Source organism: Salarias fasciatus, chromosome 17 (genome assembly GCF_902148845.1).
Source record: "Salarias fasciatus chromosome 17, fSalaFa1.1, whole genome shotgun sequence".
Taxonomy (NCBI): Eukaryota; Metazoa; Chordata; class Actinopteri; order Blenniiformes; family Blenniidae; genus Salarias; species Salarias fasciatus.
The window spans coordinates 20,823,563-20,840,197 of record NC_043761.1 but is presented as its reverse complement, the minus strand read 5'-3'; positions in this window follow the sequence as shown (position 1 = coordinate 20,840,197).

The following is a 16,635-nucleotide window of genomic DNA, read 5'->3' as shown; positions in this document are numbered from 1 at the left end:
GACCGGGAGCGCCTTTTTTTTATTCCTCCTTCAGGGAGGAGGCACAGTGTCGGGTCGAGATCTCCTGGAAAATGTTCCTGGAAAGAGGAGGAAGAGGAGGAAGAGGAGGGGAGGTTTCCAGCCCGGCGTCCGCGGGAGAAGACGCTCCGTGCAGGCTCTACTCGGAGGAAGCGGCAGGCTGCGCACCTCGGAGCGCCCAGCCCGTCTGAGGCGCGCGGCGGGGGGAGCGCAGCGCCGAGCGCCGCCACCAGGGGGCGGTGCTGCGCGGAGAGCCGCAGCTCCTGATCACCTGTGGAGGGGGAACCAGCAACCCCCCTGCAGCAAGGCATCACAGATCTGACTCCTGAGTGAGAGAAATGAGTTTATCTGCTTACTGGAGGCAGGAAAAAAAAGCAAACTAGTGGCGTACACACACACACACACACACACACACACACACACACCACACACACACACACACACACACACCACACACACACACACACACACAACCACAAAGGATCATGTCACAAAAGTTTGAAACTCAAACATAAATTCCATCGGATCTTCTTTGGAAAATTACTCTCTTATACACAATTTTCCCAAAAAGCAAGGTGACATAGAGATTAAAAATCATATGAGCAAAAAAAAAAAAAAAAGAAAAGGTTTTTATTACCTTGATTTTTGTATATGTGTGGATTTGTAGTCTCCTTGAATATCAAGTGTGACCTGCATTTATCTGTCTTATGGATGGATGGATGGATTAAACTGGATGCAATCTTTATTGCAGGCAATTCAGTTCAACCCAATTTGAATTGCAAAATAACACCTTGAAAATCTTCCCTGGAGAAAAAGTTCTTCTTGAAAATGTTTTTTTTTTAGTTTATTTTTTTTCATTCATTTTATTAAAAAAAAAAAAAACTACCTAAATTCTTCCCAAAAACATCTGCAATGTTAAAAATGTTTCTCTGCATGCTAATGTTGGCAAAAGCCTGTTTTTGTTTGGGCTGTTCAGCCTCTGCAGCTTCAGGATTTGCGTGTGTGTGTGTGTGTGTGTGTGTGTGTGTGTTGTGTAACTGGTTTTCTGGCTAATGTTATTTTCATATCAGTGATTGACTTCTGCATTACTGCAGGCATTGATGACGATTGGATGAAGAGCGATCGTTACTTTTATTAAACAAAGATTACTGCTTGTTTGTAATTTGAAAGTTGGCAAAATCATCTTTAAGGCTATAAGTTCTATGCAGTTAACTTCCCCATCTTATCCTCAGAATGATTCTAGTTTGCAAGAGCATGGTCCATTCCCCATATGTTCAGGACAGAAAAATTACAAAAAACTAAAAACATGAAAAATCCTTCAAGCTCTGTCAGATTTTATACTTTTCAGACGAATCTACACAGAATTATTAGGGGGGCCTTGGGGAGATTATTGGAATTATAATAAAGGGTATGATAGTTTCCAAGTCCAGTTTTCTCTGGACGGTAAAATTATTCAGCAAAAAGGTGAAATTTCTTTATAGTGAAAAGATCATATTCTATTCTTTTTATTTTTCATTCATAAATACACTCATGTTGAGCCTCGACTCACAATGCAGGCTCTGTGTGTAACTCCAATTTGAAGATTCAGCTACTTGACAAAGCATCCCCAGTCTGGTGTGGGAGCGGGCGGTCTCCATGGAAACCACCTTGATATATACAACGATGCCAGATTGTGGTTTTCAACAAGATTGGATTTTTACAGATCAGCACATGGAGCACGGGGGTCGCACACACACAGAAACACACACTTTGCCATCACAGTCCCTGGAGACTTGCTTTCGCCGTCGCCACTATCTGCCCCGACACAAACACACCTTCCTAACTCACATTCTGAACTCAAACATTCAGGCCGACATTGAATTTTGGGACGTTGTAAACACATTTCTGAGCAGAAATTGCTTCTCCTGCTCGGGTCTAATCGGCTCATCTCTGCAGAACCTGACGGAATCACAACAAAAACATCACCTGGACGGCGAGGTCACCGAGGGCACACACAACTTTAGGCTACCAAGACGGCTTGTGAGGGGTTTAACTGGGAGGTGATTGGTTCTCAAAGTGACGTTTCTGGAAGAATCATCAATACATTTCTCATCAAGCACGTGTTTGATTTTAGCACATCTTGTAATTGTAAAATTTTATTGATTACCTGGTAATCAGCTTCATCATCAATTTTTCGAGTGTACATACATGAAAGTGTTCATGAATGTACATGATACTGTTCAGTATACATGAAAATCACTGAAATTAAACACAGAAGACATGATTTTTGTACATAAGGTAGAAAAAGTGTACACTACAGCTTATTTACACAAAGAGAAATGTTTCACAAAATATGAAAATCAAACAACTTTCATTGCCAAGTGTGAAGATTTCGACTTAACATGGACGAGATTGATTCTATCTGTGATTTTCAAAAAACTGACACCTTTTTAAACCAATACCTTGGATTAATGTGCATGTCTTGTGTGTTCTTCCTTTGTCTTGTGGGGAAAGTGAAGAAAAACTGAGGCCCTATTCACAACACTATGTTTCAAGAGAAAACACATCGTTTTTGCGCCAGAAACGTTTCAGCTTGGAAGCCGTGTTCAAATGAAAATTTTCCATTTGCACTTTAAACATATACTCTCACTCTCCTCGTAAGGGGAACAAAACACGACTTTTGTGGAATGCTGCTGCTGCTGCAGGTAAATCATTCTACTCCTTAACGAGAAGGATTCAGTGCTGCTCACTCTTGAAAAGTCAACATTTCCTACAGCATGATCTGGATCTTATCATGACATTGATTTTCCCATCATGTACCTCAAGTATAAACTTTAAATAAAATATAGAGAATAAAGTGTAAGTGTCTCCTCTGGTCCATTCCTAACACTCTGTAGAAAATCAGTGAGGGAAGTGACGGAAAGCTGTGAGCTGCACTGTTTCTCTGGACTGTGTTTTTGCTGTTTTCATATAAAGGGACGTCCTCTTCAGAAGGTTACTGTGTGAATGTGAAACTTTTCTGAAATGAAGACACAAAAACAATGCCTTCTCACCTGAAATGTTGCTGTGAAAGCAGTAAATGAAATCAAACATGGAGCAGAGCAGCAACTGTGGTTAGACAGGACAGACAGTGTTACTGTGTGAGATATTACCCCAGTGACAGGACAACCTGAAAGGAAGGTAACTGTAGATTAATTCGTTTAAAAGCTCATATTTGACTCAAGTGGTCTGAAATAATTTGTAATGATCATTTCTTAGGTGTAAATCCCTGTACAGGGTGTGGACCAGTGGTGTGCAGTCAGGGTAGGCAGTGTAGGCACTGCCCGCCCAAGGCTATATGGGTTATATGAAATCATTCCATTTTAATATCTGAACCGGCTGTTCTGATTTCCATGTTTGAACGAACACTGGATATTGTGATTTGAATAATTTACCCTGAGCCATAACCAAACATGAAAAACGGTGGTCCACATTCAGAGCCAGACTGCTCTGAAAACATTTGTGATCGACAACGTTGTCCAGAAGGACAGGCGCATGGACTTCATCTTCAAATAAAGTAAGCCTAGTCTCTCTCCTCTCTCTCTCTCTCCCTCTCTCTCTCTCCTCTCTCCTCTCTCTCTCTCTCTCTCTCTCTCTCTCCTCTCTCCTCGGCGCGTGTGATATGCTATATGTGATTATGGTCAAATATCGTTGTTGTTTTATGATTTAAAATGCTTGTACTTAATGCTGATGTCAGCAAATACTGTGAATGGCATGAATTAAGGACAAGAGGAGCAGCACATATGTGCAGTAGAGCGTTGAGCATGAGCCTTCTTATTGTTTTTGGATGTTGTTTTCAGGTATCTTTCATTAAGTCATGAATCTGTGTGTGGGGGTGTCGGCCCTGAAGACCCAGTTTCAGCACCACGGACAGCTCCGCGTCCGAATTGTCATTTTCTCAGTCATTTTGTATCTCAAACATAACAAGAATGCGCTGTGTTATCATGAGATATGATTAATTTGGGAAGTCTTGGACTGCTATTAAATTATTGTTTAAGCTTTTTTAATGGTGTCTGTGTCTTGATTTTGTTAGATTAAGCAGGCCTACACATGTAATTGTCATTGGTGTGTCCGTCGCAATTTGCGACTGCCTGCCTACCTAACCCCGGCTCACGGCTCATGCCTGGTGTGGATCCAGATCCAGATTTACTCTTCAGGAACACAGCAGTCTGAGGATTCAAGAAATTACGACTTGACACCAGTTAGTCTCATTGGTTCTGAAACTAAATTGTACCTCTGAAATTGTGTTAAGGTGTATATACGTATGTTGAATGTGCATTTTCTGTGAATTGTGTTGGAAAATCTGATCTGTGATTGAAAGTGTAAGGCAGCAAATGGTTAACTGGGTACTGAGGAAGCTTTCTGAACTTTAGTTCAACTCGAAGACCTCAGAGTTCAGACATAAGACTTCATCTCAAGTTATTTTAACCGTGAGAGGCTTTTCATGATACACCTGTTCATAGAAACAAAAATCCCCCTTAAGCCTTTATGATCCTGTGAACTGAGAAGAGCCAGACCTTGAAAACATCTCTCATGAACACATACATGAAGTGTTTCTGCTGTTAATTCACCAGTACAGTCGACACTGTGTTATACAGTGTGTGTGTGGGAGTCACAAGGTAGTCACACACACCACACACCCCACACACACACACACACACACACACACACACCACACACACACACACACACACACACACTGGAAACCACATTTCAGATTAAATTACTGATGTTTTATGATTATCGGTATTTAACGGTTCACTCAGGCAATTCAGGTAGAACATGTTTTTGTTCCGAAAATTAAGGGAAGTTTTTATTCCTTCCAATTTTGAAAATGACTTTTTGAAACTCTTCCCAAGTCTTGGGGAAGTTTTTGACAACACTCCGACTCTGTCTCTGTGGGAGTGAGGGGAAAGACAACTTCTCAGTGCTGCTGCACATATTCATCATTTCCATGTAATGCCATTTATTTCTGAAACAAAACACAAAAAATGATGTGTTTCCACACGAGGCTGGAAGTTAGCTTCAGAGTCACAGCTTCTGATTGGCATTGAAAGGGAAAGCAGTTCTACATTCATGCAAAACATGACAATATTAAGTCAAGATCACGTCTCCATCATTGATCCAAAATAAAAAAATGCCAGCTGGAAGTTGATAAACCTTTTATTTGATTTTTTTTCTCATGAAGTGAAGACAGTGCAAGCTTACAGAAAGAGTCAGTTAAATGTATCTTCATACAAGTGTTGATACTTTGCTGTTGATTAGTGAATCACTTTCAAACCCTCAAATATCCCTTTATTGTTATTGATTCCACCATGTGTAAAAGTTTAACATGTTTACCTGAGTTCAACATTAAGGTAAAGAATCTGAAGTTAATCACATCATGCTTTCTTGCAATCAAAATTTGTGATTAGTCCGCCAACACACCACTTAAAATTGTGTGTGTGTGTGTGTGTGTGTGCGTGCGTGTGTGTGTGTGTGTTGGGGTGGGGTGGGGGTGGGGTGGAGGGGACCTTCCGGATGTTATCGTGTGCACTGAAGCACCAGACCAGACTTGGTCACCATCCACAGCTGACAAGGTCCAGCTCAGACTGGTGAATTCAACCGTGCACATAGAGATGATGGACCACCACTACCTTGTGGGAAAGTAGTGGAGAAGCCAGTCCTGACAAGAGAAAATCAATTTTTAAAGATCAAAAGTCTCCCACGGTATCAGGTTTGAGGATTTCAGATTTTGCAATCCAACCGAAATTGCAGATACAGCACGACGATCAACTTGCAAATATACTGCCTATTATTACCATTAACATATTGAACAACAGATGTCATAATGGTGGAAGAGCAAAATATAAAATCTTGACAGCTCTTTCACGTTCTGCACCTGAGCTTTGTGGAACTGCAGATTGTTAGTCGTGCTGTTAGCCGTTTGTAGCAAGTCCAAACACACTCCGTCTGTTCCAATCTTTATCATTGTCATTTCCATTTCTGTGTATGCCCTCCAGAAAGTAGTAGCACAGGTGCTTGAATTCTTACCTGACAAGAGAAACGGCATATTGTTGCCATGAATTAGAATTCTAAATAAATTCCCACAATACGAGTAAAACCCGTTGAAATATCACCTTTGTGAACTTGACGTTTAACGATGAGTCGATTCCCCAGCACCCATGGTTTGGACTGCAGCTGCAGTATCTCAGGTGTTCTGGCAGTTTGGTCCAGTTCAGAGCTCCCACTCCAGTGAAGGCCAGAGCTGAGCCACTTGACAGACAGTAGGCCTCACTGGACGAGGATATTCCCATAACATACCCATCACCCCCTGCATCCACCTGCTTCAAGAACAGACCTGAAGACAAACTTTCAGTCAGTCCTGCTGCAAAATGTAGCACTGGCAAATTATGACAAAATGATACGCTTAGTTTAATTGAACACTCTTTACCACGGACTTGTTGGAAGTTGCCACCTATGTATTGACGACCTGGTCTTCAGTGTTGATTCCCCACAGGCCTGAAGGTCCCACCGACACCTGCTTCAGCTTCAGCGAGCCCAGTTGGTACCAAGACACGGGATGTTGTTCACGTCTCTGGCCACCCCAGCATCAAGCAGCCGAGAGCCTCGCGACAGGTCCAGCCTGAGGAGACATGGAAGATTAAGGCTGAAAGGGAAAGAACCAACCTTGACTTCTGTAGATTGAACTTACGGCCATGAGTGACGGCCAGGTAACACACCACCAACAGGAAGGCTTTCATGATGATGTTTGTCTGTCCTGATGGATTCACCTCTGCTTCTGTCTCTGCCCTCTGGACCCAAGCAGCTCTTATATACTCTCACCACATGTTGTGTTTGAGGTAAATACAACCTGTTCTGGGGAGCAGGGAGGAAGTATTCATTCAAATTCAATTACTGTAACGCGTTTTTTTCAAAGGTTAATGTGGCGTGAAGGCTTTGTCACGTTTTAGGATGAACAGAAACTAAAGGGTGGGGACCTGAACAAAAAGGAGTGTGTTTTTTCTGACATCAGTCTTATTGATTCACACTCAGAACATCACAATAGAGCTTACTCTGTTAAATATGGTGATCACATTCTGAAAACCTAAACAGAGGATGCACTACCCACCTCAAAGACAACAAACAGATTTATTAACAAAGGATTAAAACAAAAAACGTTCCTTTTCTGTAAACATAAATACCTCACGACATCCTTAAGTAAAAAGAAAACGAGAGGTTGGCCGTTGCTCAAAACTTTTTTCTCTTCTGTAATAATATAAATCATGCCTCAAAAAGAGAAACAAAAATAAAAACAGAGGCCTTCTTTCTGTGATTTTTTGTTCTTGTAAGCAAAAAAAAGAAGAAAAAAAAAAGACCAGTAATCTAAACAAGGCCTCAAATATACAGAAAAAAAAAAGAAGAGGCGACATATACTTTTTTTTTCCATTCTTTGTGTTGAGGACCTGTTCTTTTCCAGATGTTTTCTATCATTCATCATCAGAGGAGTACTTTTTCTCCAGTTCATCTGTAAAAGTGCATCTGTACTTCAACCTTTTCTGTCTGAGTGTCACGGCGCTGGACGAAGGATTCAACCTCAGGGTGAAGTTGAAACTCATAAACATGAGGAACTCTGGAACGGAGCTCACACAGGTGAGAAGCCAAACACAAGCACTGACATACAAAGGCACATACATGAACTTAAAATCACAATGAGGAAAGCAGGGTTTTCATAGGGAAACACACAGTGAGGCACATGAGGCTGATGGATCACAAGGAGAAAGATGATTGGATAACAGAGACAAGTCGAAGATGCACTGAGCAACAAACACCTGCTGGAACACAGGGAGAAGCACAGGGAGACCTGAGAGACTAGAACACAGAGAGACCCGGCAGACGACAGGACCAGGAAACTCGAGGACCAGTGGGATGAAGGCATGTAGACCCAGACACGGAGGCATGCAGGCCCAGAACGAAGCACAGGGGACTCTGGACACAGCGAGAGGGGGGCACATAGAGAGAGAGACACACGGCAGACAGACAGAGAGGGGTCTGACCCTGAGAGTGCAGACCAAGCAGTCAGGGCATGTTGGAGACGGACAGTGCAATGAATTATGGGACAATGTTTCCTGGTTTACTTCTAAATTTAACGAAGCTTTACGTATTTTTTCTGAATCATTTTATCATCAAGTGTTTTCTTTCCTCTGTCGTTCCGAAATCGTCACTGTCCTTTATAATACATGGGTTTATGGGAGCAGGTTTACGAAACTGCCCCTAATCTGAAAATCCAGGAGATCCCTCTCAGTCTGGACTCTACCCTTCACCTGTTCAGGCGAGGTTTACGTGACAGCATTTTCAAGTGAATACGAGAAACTGTGGCTAGTTCTGGGTGTCATTCACATGACCGCGGTGCTCGGAGCCACTGAAATCATGTTTTGAAACACTGGTACTGCAGATGCACACCGTGGCTGTAGAAAACAGGACTTAGAAATACCAACGTCCAAAGTGTCGCCTATGTCTTCAAATAATACAGAATAATTTAGTGGCTTCACAGTCACCGTGCACAGTGTTTCTAATGAAACATATTTCAATGGGCATCATCCCAATCTCACACACCTCTGCTTTGTGGAACACCTCCTCGACCTCAGTTTGATCCCAACTTGGAGTGTGTGTGTGTGTGTGTTGTGTGTGTGGTGTGTGTGTGTTGTGTGTGTGTGTGGTGTGTGTGTGTGTGTGTGTGTGTGGGTGTGTGTTTTCACCAAGGACAAGGCTTTAAATGTGCGTGTGCTGCATGCCCTTGTCATTATGTGTGCAGTAAAAGGTGAACACAGCACATATATCATCCGTCGTCATTTTCTTGCCATTCAAAGCACATGTTTGACTAATCACATATGATTGCATGCCAAATACACACTTTCACAGGATGACATATGTGGCATGTTGCATGGCAAAATGTGACAAGATTTTCATTGTTTAAGGTCACGGGAAGGTGGCAGCTCAAGAGAAATGAAGAATAAGCATGATGCTTCACAACATAGCAGAGGCTGTACTTTAGATCAATGAGCTGAGAAAATGACAGAACACGGTGTTGCTGTGTTGTTGTGAGGGATAGGTGAGGTCAGTTATGCACAACAATGAAAATTAACAATCACTACTTTGTCACATCACCATGAGAAACATCACACACAGCAAACAGAAAGTTTTCTATCAGAGGAAAATTACAGTGAATGTTTGACAGATATTCATCATATTTATGCAGAAATTCATTGATCAGCCATCCTGCTGCTCTCTGGGTTTTAATTTAACCAGCGAGGCAAAGTTGTGTTTTTAGAACTTGTTTCCATCATTTTTTTGTCCTTGCCACTGAGGGTAGTTAATTGTCCTGAAGGAATCATTAGTGGGACGCTTTGCTTCTCTTCATGATCTCCAGAGTGATATCAGGCTGGTACTCGGGGAGGATCACTCATGCTGTACAGTTCAAAGGATCGCGAGCAGACAGAGGTGATACTCTGATCCAACTTCTATACATCTTGAAAGTTAATCCTAACAGGACCACGTCTGACAGATTTAAGTTTGTCACAGGCAGAAACCAAAAGCAGCACTAGAAGGACAGAACAAAGTTTTGAAGAGTTTATTGAGAATAGTAAGAAAAAATTGGCAACGCTTTACTTGAAGCCCCCCTGTATAACACACTATACCTCAGTACACTGACACTGGATACACACTGACCTCAGCAAATGGCCGGACACACCTGGACTAATCAGTTCATCCTATCATGAAAGGAAATAAAGGTGCTGTCTGAACTTCAGGAAGTTATGGAGCTGTGCATGTAGCCACTCATTGGTCGAAGCTTCATGGTGCTTCATTTGCTCTACTGCGCCATCAAGTGGACCAATAAAGTAAAACAGGCAGAGGGCCTATGACACTGGTTTTGCTATGTGAAACTTTGAATTGTGTTTAAATGATCCTGTCAATAAACAAGTAAAACTTAATATAGTGTGGGTTTTTCCTGATAGCAGGACAGAGGGGGGAAGTGGAAACAACTGAGGAGAGATTTATGTAGCTTGACTGTTTGATTGGGATCAGGTTCTGGTTTTCAGTAAAGTGCTTCGATATTTTATATAAAATGGGCTTGATGAATAAAATTTTATGTGCTTGTGCTACTTGTTTTGTGACTGTACTTGTGTTACTAGTGACAACATGAAAACAAAGTAGGGACAAAATTTTATTCATTTTTATTAAAAAAAAAAATCAATTTGTCAACTGTGCTGGGACTCAGGCGGTTTCTTTTTTTGGACAGTATTTCTCCAGCTTTTGAAAAGACCCCTTCACAAGGAACAGATGAGGCTGGGGTACAAAGGATTTTTGTAGCAAGTGTGAACAAATTCTTTTGTTCAGGTCTTTTGTCTATTCCAGTAATCAAGCGGGCTCTGCAGAATGTTTATATTTGGTTCGCCAAGGTACATCTGAACTTCAGTCGTTGTGTCGGCAGTGACATTTTGGGTTGTTGTCTGCTGAACTGTGTTGTTGAATCGCTGCCAGAGTCTGCTACCTAATAAAGATAGAAAAGCAGGATGTAATTTGTGACTACATTCAATAATATAATTACAATATCCCCTTTCATGTTTGGCAGACGGGGAAGCTTCTGATGTATGTGGCTGTGATGAGGAGGATGTTGATGATGTTGATGATGAGGACGATGACATTGATGACACATGGCGTTTGCTTCGCATGACACCAGCACACTCACTTGTGAGCCTCTTTTCAGCCTCTGTTGCTTTATTTAGGCTAAAGAACCCTATTATTTTTGAATCTGGGATCCAGGAGTATGGCCATTGCCACAATGCTTATTGATTGGAGTGCGTAGAGCTCATTCATTTCTCCTCTGACAGTTAAAGTGTTGCATCATTGAAAGGCGCCCCTTTGAGACAGTCTGCTATAATACTGTACTCTTCGGAGTTTGAAAGGTGTAAGGTCAGTGCGCAGGCCTGCCAGAGCTGCTCCTACAGGTTCTCTAAGGTCATAAAGCGCGTTGGAGCATGTGGTAGGGGCTATTCCACCTCCAGAATTAATTTCAGTGCCTGCTGGCCCATTTGTTTTTCCACTGTTGTCAGCCTCTCCTTAAAAAAAAAACAAAAAACAAAAAAATGAATTCAAGTATCAGTGCAGCAGCAATTTAAACAAACCAGTGTTATTTACAATAAAAACAAGTACTTGCAATAAAACAAATAACTACTCTACTTGCAGGGGTGCCCAATCTTGAAGTAGCCACTACCTTTCTGGACTTTGCACGGATGTCAGAAACTGCAGGGTTTTGTCCAGAGCCTTTTTTACCATTAGATTCAAAGTATGTGCCACACAAATTGTGTGACGCAAACCAAGCTCCCTGGCACAAGTCCCTATATTTCAGCACCATCAGTCACTAGGCAGGCGACTTTATTGAGGATACTCCATTCAGACATGAGTTCTGATTCAACACTGGCCAGATTTTCAGCAGTATGGGCCTCAGGGAAATGCAGCACCCCTAAAACAACGGACTGCAAAGCAGTACTTGCATCAGTGAAATGTCACGTCACCAAATATGCATCCGTGTTTATTGAGGTCCACATATTGGATGTCAAACCAACAGAGGCCGCCTTGGAGACCATGGCTTTGGCTTTCTCTCAGACTCCTTGTATTTTTTCTCCACCATAGCTTTTAAAGCGTGAAAGAGGCAAAAGAAAAAAAAACACTCTTAGAATGTGCATTATGGGGAAATGGTGAAAATGCTTCATGTGCTCACATACATACATGTCTTGTGGGGAGAAATATAGTTAGGGTTTAAAGCTTGAACAAGCTCCTGAACCCGTTGTCCTCCACAATAGAGAAGGGCTGGGTATCAGGAATACAGCGACGGACTGAACACCCTTTCCCTTAAGCTGCAAGGCAAAACATGGCTTGCAACAACCACAAAAAACGCAATTGCACAGGTCAATCCTACATTCTTGGACAGCGCATCAGCAACTACATTTTCTGACCCCTTCTTGTGCCGTATTTCCAGGTTGTAGTCCAGTGCCCACCACATGAGTCCTCTGGTTGTGGATACATGCGTTTTAGAAAAACTAGTGGGTTGTGGTCAGTGAAGGCCACCACCGGCTGAGGACTGGAAACCCACATAAACCTCGAAGTGCTGGAGCGCCTACAACAAAGCAGGGGTTTTTCTTTTCTATGGTGGAGTTATTCACCTGGTGTTTATCAAACTTCCTTGAGAAGTAGCAAATGATCAACTCCATCACCATCTTCCTGCAGTAGAACAACTCCGGCACTGAACTGGAGATGTTTTTTTAAAGAAGAATGGTCAAAAAATACCTACAACCAGAATCCAGACCCTCATTGGAAGCTATAGGAAGCGTTTAGAGGCTGTTGTTTCTGCAAAAGGAGGATCTACTAAATATTGGTGAAATTTTTCCATGTGGTGCCCAAATTCATGCACCTGACTACTTTTGTTATTATATTGCACACTTTCTGTTAATCCTATAAACTTCATTTCACTTCTCAAACATCACTGTGTTTGTCTGCTATTCAGAGTTTCTTAACCCTGGTCCTCGCGGCCCACTGTGTCCCGCATGTTTACCTCTCTCCCAGTTGAACCACCTGATTGCAATGAGAGCTAATTACTGGGCTTCTTTACAAGCAGCCCAGTAATTAGCTCCATTGCAATCAGGTGTGTTCCAACTGGGAGAGAGGTAAAACATGCGGGACACAGTGGGCCTCGAGGACTAGGGTTAAGAAACTCGGTGCTATATGATGTATTTAACTGAAATTGCTGATCCGAACAAAAAATGATTTATAAAGGAAAATCTTGAAAATGATCAGGGTGCCCGAACTTTTTCATACCACTGTAAATGAGGGCTAATATGTGCAGCCACGTGGTATTATTGTTTCAGTTCAGGCTGAACTTCACCGTTTGAGCACTTAGTGTGTTAAAATACATGCTGATAATTAACAGAATTAGCCTTCTGTTTTTCATTCATGCGATGTAGTCCTGAGTGAATATTGGTGAGTAAATGACTGATATAAGTGGAACCCTGTCCTCTTTGATTCATCATCATCTTGTTATAATCTTTTTATAATTTTCTCCATCAAACTGAGCGGCACCAGTAAACTGTGTGAGTGCCCCTTTTGGAAAATTTCGAAATATATCTTCGGCCCAATGCAGAGGGCAAATAAACAGAAGTGGCATCAGGCTGATAGGAGTCATATTTACACATTCAAAGCGTTTACAGGAAAAAAAGCGATATAAAACGATGACCTTATCAGTCGTCGCTGAGCCGCAGCACCATCTGTAAACCATAAAGCATGCCAGGAAAGTTAGTGAAGGGCAGGACTAATGGAGCGCAACAAATCTCTTTTAAATTAATAATAAAAACAAAGGAGAGGAAGGAAATCAGGCACAAAGCACCCGCATGCTGTGACGGTAATAGTCGTCGGATACCCTGCCATGAGAGAGGAGGAATGAAATTTAAGTGGCATTTGGGTGTGAAAAGAGTGGATTGATATCCACTCCATTTGCATCTCTGTCTCGGAGGCTGATGGTAACATCATAAAGCTGCGTGATTATGCAATATTAATGAGGAGATTATGTCTCATGCTTTGCTGCTCTGAGCACACACTCCTCTGCACAATATACGACACAGACAGGAAGGGAATGTGAAAAAAATGTAAGTATCTATTGACAATTTACTAGCTGCTATCAAAGATTTAAAACTCTGGGGTCGTACCGTCAGTTCCTTGATGCTTCTGGTGACTCCACAGCAGGTATTCAAACGAATGTAGTCAGTCGTACCAACGTTTTGCAATAAATCAGTGCATTGAATATTTCAGGTGAACTCAATGGACAAACTTAGATCTTAATTTAAAGTTTATTGAGTAATCATCACTGTGAAATATCATGCTCTCATCTTATAGGATAGGAGGAACATCCGAGCCAATAGGACAGCTTATGTTGGCTTCTCAGTCATGTGGATTTCTCCCGAGCCAGGCATGCTGCCTTCTTCACCTCCTCCACTTCTCCTTTCATCACCTTCGGTGCATTCACAGGTTTCTGCATCAATGATCGTCTACACAGGTTTGACAGCAGATTCCTGTGATGGATTTAACTACCATGTAAAACCTTTAACATCTTAATAAGCCTATGTTCATGAAAATCTTCACAGTATCCTCTACTTCTTCTCCATGGCCCCAGGCTCTCACTGCATCTCCACTTTCCTTCCAGAGAAATGCAGAATGCTGTATTTTTACGTTGGCCCTAATATCCCAAGCAGGCCCACACCCTGTTATTGTAAACTGCCTCACTTTCACAGGACCGCAGTGCTGATATGAGGTGTAAACTCATAAATCCTCCACGGCCGCAGTGCTGCATATTTAATGTGATTACAAGTGTGCTGCAGGTTCCATGTTTCTCTAATCCACAGTGGCCGCTTCGTCTTTGTGTATGTGTTTGACTTTAGGATCATGTCTGCAGAGAAAATCCATCCCTGCAAATTTTTCGTCATAAAACATCAACAGATTTATTACATAGACCATTCACTCCTTGGTTTATGAAGTAATTAAAGTCTCTGACAGCCTGCTCCAAGACTAATAGTTGAAGGTCACCTAACCAGCCCTGCTAAGCCCCACAGGAAGCCACACTCCAGAGGGCCAAACAAACACTGGTGCTACCTGACGCTGTGCAAAACCTCGCAGACCCCCTGCTGAGAGTCTTCATCCACAAGCTGTAAGACTGATGACTCTATCTGCTCCCTCACGCTGGAGTCCATCCGTCATAGGAACACAGGTCTGGCTGTAAAGTGAATCGGTGCTCAGTTCACTGCAATGTGTGGCCCCGATAATCACTCCTAACCCCATCCTTCACTGTGAGGCGTGAGGCATGGAAATAAGTTCTGTCACTTCTTAGATCATTGTTTCCCACCAGATCTTTGCTCTGGTTTTAGGGATAGATAACTTAGAGAGCTTCACAATGCACAGCCTACACGTCTTTTGATTTTATCAGCATATTACTACTTTATAGATGATCCTGCACAATCGACTAAGCACATTGTGCAAAGCAAACTGGTCTGCATGTTATCCAGAAAAAGACCCGGGTGATGTATGCCAGTGCTCCAGCAGCTCCACCAATCACCATCCATGGAGGGGAACTGGAATGCATTGAAGACTTCACATAGCCTGTGGCAATGGCATCCATGAAGACCTCAAGGTCCACCTTAATAAAATCCAAATGTTGAGGCTGTTTTGTTGTCTGGATATGAGAGCTGGAGAGTAAGGAGAGGAGATCAGAGAAAGGTTGATGTCTTACACAACAGTCGCCTCTGTAAGATCTCCAACATCTACTCAACACGACAGTCAACGATGGCTTGATCATGTCCAACATCAGGACAGGAGATGGACTCCAACTGGAGGGAGGAAAAGAGGCCAAAACCCCCCTGTGACTGAAGGACTGAGAAACCCTTGACAGCACTACTCTGGAACAACATTGTTTAGGTGGACAACAGAACATAAATATCATGCTTTTAGAAATTTGCTTGGAAGTTGTTGCTTGCAGACACTTCCTGTTGCATTCTTCAAAGTACTTTTATGTTTGGTTAATAGCCGAATTGAAATTGGGAGTCATTGCAATAGTGTGCGTGCGTGATTGATTGTGTTTCTGTAATGGAACGTCCAGCGTGCACCGAGTCACTCAAGCACTGTTGATATGTGAAGGAGGAGAGAAGGCTGCAGGGAACGCTGATGCACTGGCCATTTATCTTATCTGTTTATTTCATTTTTGCTACCTCAACCTGAGAACTGTGTTTTGTCCTCATCTTGTAACTGTGTTGTGAATGACAATGAAAGAAGTGAATCTCTGAGTCTCTTTTTTTTTTCTTACAGCATTATAAACTCACATTTTTCACCTGTTGGTCCACAGTACTAATGTGAAACTTCCATCAAGACTTGAAGGGTCAACTCACAAAAATGAGCATTTTATAAAAAGAGTTTGAATTGGAAACAATGCCAACTACACTGTGACTGGTTGGAAGTAAACAGCATGAGGTCAAACTGCTCACTTTCTCCACAACGAAAAACCATTCCGCCGGGAAGGGATTAGCGAATGTAATCCTCACACACCGTCTTGTGTCTCTCTAAAAGCAGCCCGTTAAATCTGTTCCCTGACGGCACTGTTCCTCCTTTCTGTTGAGTCTCTGTAGCTGCAAACCGCTGTGATTTTGAGAACTTGCCGATGTCTTTAAACATTAAAATGCTAACTGAAGTAATCAGCATTCGGCTCAAACTTTCCCTGATAGCACCCTATTATCATTTAATAGACTGTTTCCATACTGCTGCTTGGAGCCTTCGGGTGATCTTATCTGCCGCTGCAGCCATAAATCACAGAATCAGCGAGTGCTGCTTCATTTCACCTGTTGGGTACCGACTGGTCACAGAGCAGCGCCGTTCTCATGCAGATGAAACATTACCGAGCTGTGAGAGCTATCTGCTGCGTGAATCAGAGACACCACAGTGGAAAACTGAGTGTGTGGACAGAACGAAAGGGACAGAAAAAAAAGAAGATGATGGAGTGAATTTTGTAAGAGATTTAATAAATAT